Source organism: Suricata suricatta, chromosome 17, assembly GCF_006229205.1.
Source record: "Suricata suricatta isolate VVHF042 chromosome 17, meerkat_22Aug2017_6uvM2_HiC, whole genome shotgun sequence".
In the NCBI taxonomy this organism is placed as follows: Eukaryota; Metazoa; Chordata; class Mammalia; order Carnivora; family Herpestidae; genus Suricata; species Suricata suricatta.
Window position 1 is genome coordinate 54857460 of NC_043716.1, and position 5966 is coordinate 54863425.

General features: G+C 58.4%; 1 long non-coding RNA gene across 1 annotated transcript in view; it reads right to left on the reverse strand.

The window, feature by feature from the left end:
- Window positions 1-2777, reverse strand: part of LOC115282776 — a 6110-nt gene extending 3333 nt beyond the window's left edge. The window contains exon 1 of the long non-coding RNA XR_003904737.1: window positions 2668-2777. This is a non-coding gene — a long non-coding RNA (uncharacterized LOC115282776). The remainder of the gene's footprint in view (window positions 1-2667) is intronic.
- Between the last annotated feature and the right edge of the window lie 3189 nt (window positions 2778-5966).

Consider the following 5966-nt stretch of genomic DNA (forward strand, 5'->3'; position numbering starts at 1 on the left):
GGGGCCGGGAGCGCGGCGGGCTCAGCCCGGCCGCCAGGGGAGGGCGGGCTCCGCGGGCAGGGCCTGGGGGACACCCGCAGCCCCGGGCCAGCAGCACCGTCTCTGGGTGTCTGGCCTCTCGCCGCTGTGGACATTTCATCAGGTAAGCGCTCAGGATGCGTTCAGACTCGACGCCGACTGGCCAACCTGGGCGGCCCCTTGGCCCCCTCGGGCTGGCCTCCCTATGGGTCTAGGGACAGAAGAGGTGACGACACAGACCAGAAGGCTTCCCTGAGAGGGAGCCGGGGGCAGCCAGCTGTGCGAGCCCGTGAAGAAGAGACTGCAAACACCGGCCCGGACCCTGCAAGCCCAGGACCCCCCTCCCCACACCCCCTGCCCCCACTCCAGGCGCATCTGCGAGCCCGGCCCTTGTGACAGAGCCCGCTGCCTTTCTTAAAAAAAAAGTAATGGATAAACATCTTATCTCAACTGAGGTCCATCCAGACCACAGACTATTATTCCGTGCTGTAAAGAAATGAGCTATCAAGGGGCGCCTGGGGGCTCAGTCAGTGAGCGTCTGACTTCGGCTCAGGTCATGATCTCACAGTCCGTGGGTTCAAGCCCCGTGTCGGGCTCTACGCTGACAGCTCAGAGCCTGGAGCCTGCTTCAGATTCTGGGCAACCATTTATTATTTATAAAATAATAAAGACAAAGAAAAATTTTTTTAATGAGCTATCAAGCCATGAATAGACACACGGGAACCTTAAACACATGTTCCTAAGTGAAACGAGCCAGTGCGAAAAGGCCACAGACGGTAGGACTCCTGCTGTAGAGCCTTCTGGAAAAGGCAGAGCTAGGGAGACAGAGGACCGGGGCTGCGGTGGGGACAGGGCGGGAGGCATGAAGAGGAGGCGAGGGATTTTTAGGGCAGTGACAGTCCTCCGCAGGACCCTAGAGCGGTGGATCTGTGTCATTATACATTTGTCTAGTCCCATGAATGGCCACCAACATAACACAACGTAAACTGAGGACTCGGGCCACTAATAATGTATCAGTGTTGGTTTGATTATAACAAATGTGTCCCCTAATGTGGGATGTTGATGATAGAGGAAGCTGTGTGTGTGAGTGTGTGTGTGTGTTGTCGGAAATGGAGGGTACATGGGAACTCGGTACCGTCGGCTCAATTTTTCTTTTTTATAATTTTTTTAATGCTTATTTATTTTTTGAGAGAGAAACGGAGACAGAGTGTGAGCAGAGAGAGAAGGAGACACAGAATCTGAAGCAGGCTCCAGGCTCCAAGCTGTCAGCACAGAGCCCAATGCGGGGCTCGAACCCGCCAACCATGAGATCATGACCTGAGCCGAAGCCGGATGCTCAACCGACGGAGCCACCCAGGCGCCCCTGTCTGTTCAAAGGTTTCTAGAACTGCTCTAGAAAATAAAGTCTGTCAATCAAGGAAATAATAACGACAAATTGCACGCAGCATGCATTTCGTTATGCGCCCCGATGGACTCCGTCCTGTTCTACATTGTCTGTCTCCGGAGTCCAGGTCTTCTCTGACCCTGGAGGACTGACCCCCCCCCCCCTCCAGGGCTGGTGAATTCCCAGAGGGATCAGACTCCTCTGCTCACAGGAAACCCCCACCTTTTTGTATGTAAACCAACCCAGAGCCCAGACCCCTAGCACCCCCTTCACAGGCCAATATCCCCCGTTCGAATCACCCCAGGGCCAAGGACCCCAGGGAGACCCCGGAGTCCGCTCACGTGAGCTCCCCCAGCCAGTCCTAGGTCCCCTCGCCCTGCCTCACCCGGTCCTTCCCGTGAAAACCACAGCACCGGCTGCTGATCATGGCTTCCCTCTGCCTCCTGAGTGACCTTGGTGCTCCCCCCACGGCCCTTCAAGGCGGGGCGTGCCCCTTCTCTCGGGATCTATGAGTCACAAACTATCTCTTCAATGGCCTGTCCCCTGAGCTGCTGGCTCACCATACTTGAAAAATAATAAAACCCACATTTGGAAACAGTGGTGGCCTGGGAGCCAGCACCCCTGAGGCGTGGATGATGTCCTCACCCAGGCCTCCAGTTGGGAAGGTGACCTTGGCTTAGTTTCCAAGGCAGCACCAATAAAAACTCTAAACGGAAGGGAACTTCAAGGGCGCCTGGGTGGCTCAGTCAGTCGGTTGAGCGTCCGACTCTTGATTTCAGCTCCGGTCAGGATCCCAGGGTCCTGGGATCAAGCCCTGAGCGTGAAGTTTGCTTGGGATTCTCTCTTTCGCCCTCTGCCCCTCTCCCTCTCTCTCTCTCAAAAATAAAATAAAAATGTTAACAAAATGTTTAAAAAGAAAGGAACTTCAACCTCGTGGTGCGAGATCCACGGTCTCTGGGGCTCCTGAGACGGGGAGCAGGCATGGAGGCCGCCCCGTGTTTCCCAGGTGGGTGCACGGGGCGAGCTGGCGGCCCACCTTGCACTCGGCCGCGTGGGCCACGTGCAGCTGGATGCTAACACGCCTCCCGTTCCAACCGGGCTCCGGGGGGCCCAGTGGCCAAACAGAGAGCACACCCCAGGCAGCTTGCTCTCCTTCCTGCTGCTCAGCGTCCTGCCCTCACACCCAGGGGACATGCGGATGACGTTCTAGGGCTGACACCCCGGAGAAGCCCTCCACCCCCCCCCCACAGCCTCCGTGTCCTCACCTGCGGAAGCAGCGAAGCCAGATGATGCTCTTAGCAGAGCGGCCTTGGAACACGGCCTCCGTGAGCCGAAGCCGTGTGCTGCCCAAAACCGGCTGCAAGGACACCCCACAACCTCAGTGAGGCCGGCCAGAGGGGACAGGAAAGGGAGCCAGGCTGTTGTGTCCAGTGATGCGATTTTTCGGGTGGCGGTCTGAATCCCCACCAGCCTGTGGAGAGGGGGTTCTGGGGCCCGGACGGGGTCGTGTGTGTGTGTGTGTGTGTGTGTGTGTATGTGTGTGCACGTGTGTGTGCGTGAGGAGAGGTGGGTGGGCTCTCCTGCAGGGTAATTCACTAAGCAGCTTCTGGGGAAGTGATCAAGGAGAGCCCAGACCAGCAGTAGGAAAAATAAATTACCACTTAATCAGCGGCAAGACTGGTGGGAACCGTTTTTTGAGAGAAAAGAGCTGGCGGAGGTCCCGAGTGAGGGAAAGGAATAAATTCAGGTCACTGCAAAGACTGCCGCTCTCTGAGGCGCTCTGGGCCGACACAGGACGCCCGCCCATCCGGCCACGTCGATACCATGCGTCAAGGTCAGTGGCACTGGGTTTGGGCGGCGACGGCTTCCCTCCGCCCTGCGGACGCAAGCCCAGCCAAGCCCTGTTATCCGTGGCCCTTTAACTCAGTCCACACCGCGGGCAGATGGAGAGGCCAGCGTGGCGGGATGCGGAGCAGGGGCCCAGCTCGCTGGCGCGGGGACACGCAGGGGAAGAAGCGTCGTCTGGAATCCAGCGGCCTGCGCAGAAGGGAGGGGCTGACTCAGGCGACGTCCTGTGAGGAGGGCCCTGCTTTGCACCAGGATCTGCCGCTGCCTGCAGAGAACTTGAACTCCCCCCTGCTCCTGGGGGGAGGCCGCCCCGCCGCGCCTGGGTCGTCCTCACTTGGGGCGAACCGTCCTGGCTCCGCAAGATCCAGAGAGATGTGTCTACTTCGGCTTCAGAATGCAGGCAAGAGGGGGCCGGGGACCCCCTCAAATACAGACGCCCAGGCCGGGGCGGGGCCGGACTGCTGGGCCAGCCGGTTCGGAAACCTGAGAGGCAAAGGGAATGTTAGATTTGGACCTGCAAGGCCAAGACGATTCCCACCTCACGAATCCCCAGGCTCAGGCGGACCGGCTGGGTGACCCTGGAGGCGCCCCTCCGCACGGCTGCAGCCCAGGCTTTCTCCTCGGAACACGGGGATCAGGGGCCCGTCCCCGCCAGCCTGTCGGGCTGTGGGCAGACCGAGCGGGAGACAGGGAGGTGAGAGCAGGTCTGTCGACCCTCCGGCCCTGAACAAACACAAGAAGCTGTTGTCACTACACCACTTCCCATGCGCTGGGCTGAGCAGGCGGCCACACCCGCGCGGCCGTGGGCCAGGCCTGCCCCTCTGTGGGCGCCCAGGCTCGAGCCCCTTGTGGCCTTCTTGCCAGAGTCTGTCCTGGGGTCCGCCCAGCGGCCGCTGGTCCCGGTTATAGTAATAGTCCCGGGAGCCGAGCTTCCTCGAGTGCAGTCCATTCTCTCATCAACCCATTTTTCAGATGAAGAAACTAAGGCTTAGGAAAGGCTGTACTGTTTCGTACAACAGCGCACACGTGCAGGTCTTGTCTGCTCGTCCATTAGACACATTTTCATGGAGGACTTAACATGTGCCAGGCACTCTTTAAGGGGCTGGAGTCAGAGCGTGAACAAAACGGACAAAATTACCTACCCGTGTGGGGCTCACCTTACGCTGGTCTCTATTTCCTGAACTGTCTCCTATCACTGTTTAAAACAACATGGACTTTTTTTTTTAATGTTTATTTACTTTTGAGAGAGAGAGACAGAGTATGAGTGGAGGAGGGGCAGAAAGAGAGGGAGACACAGAATCTGAAGCAGCTCCAGGCTCTGAGCCGTCAGCACAGAGCCCGACACGGGGCTCGAACTCACCGACCGTGAGATCATGACCTGAGCCAGAGTTGGATGCTCAACTGACTGAGCCCCCCAGGCGCCCCAACATGGACTTTCAAAGAAACGTGTATGAGGCATCTGGAGGGCTCAGTCAGTTAAGTGTCTGACTTCGGCTCAGGTCATGATCTCACGGTTCACGAGTTTGAGCCCCGCGTCAGGCTCTGTGCTGACAGCTCTGAGCCTGGAGTGTGCTTCCAATTCTGTCTCCCTCTCTTTCTTTACCACTCTGTCTCTGTCTCTCAAAAATAAATAAACATTAAAAATTTTTTTAAAAAGACATCTTTTCTAAGGGAGGTTTTCTCCTTAATGGAATGAAAGGGAAAGGAGAACCGCACATGCCTTTCAGTCTCCACAGCACTTCTAGCCCCACCCCTGGTGGGGCCCCGCAGCCCCGACTGCCCCCGGAAGGTGGAAGGCGGCGTCTGTGTCCATCCGCTCAGGCTGCCCTTGGAAAGCCCCATAGACTCAGGGGCTTCAACAACAGATACTTGCTTTCTCCCCAATATGGAGGCCGGAAGTTCAAGGTCAAGGTGCCTTCTCCAAAGATTCTGAGTCCCTGGGAACTGGGGCTTCAACATGCGGATTTGGAGGGACACGGTCTGGCCCATAACGGTGTCCCGGCCGACTGATGAGAAGGCAGCGTGGAGAAGTCAACTCAAGTCACAGAACCGGTGGGAGCAGAGCAGGCCGGGAACCCAGGCATCGGGTCCCCATGAGAGAGTTTTCTTCCACGTGGGGAGCATGACCCAGGGCGTCACTGCCGTCCTCCGAACGGCTGGCGGGAGCCGAGGTGTCCACACCCACGAGATCTCGCCCAGCAAGCGGGTCTATGTGGTCCTGGCTCCCTGCTGCTGCTGCGGATCCCACCGTGTTTCCCTCTCTGGCCGACAGCCGGACTTCACGAAGGATCCAGCTCTGGGCGGGCACTGGGCAATCAGCCGGTTACATCTAATGAACGGCGTGTCCACAAACCCGGCGGGAAGGTCCCACGCGGAGGCTGCACGCGGGAGCCGAGTCTGTACCTGGACAGACTGAGAAGGGCGGTGTGCGCTCGGCATTCAGAGCGGGGTCTTTGTTTTGCGTCTTCTCCGGGCATCAGAGAGATTCATTTACGAGGTAAACAGACTTCAAACCCGGGTTTGCGCTCAGAGCGGCTGCACCCGATTTGGCCAATCGGCCCCGAGCCTTCATCACTTTGCAAGTGGATGAAGGGGGTGGCGGAGAGCGGGCAGGCAGGGGGGAGGGGGAGAGGGTGCCCACGGACGTGCCCTGTCCTCTGGGTTCTGCTCCTGCCACGGAAGCCAGGCCGCCGGCGAGCGCGCTGGAGCCAGAAAC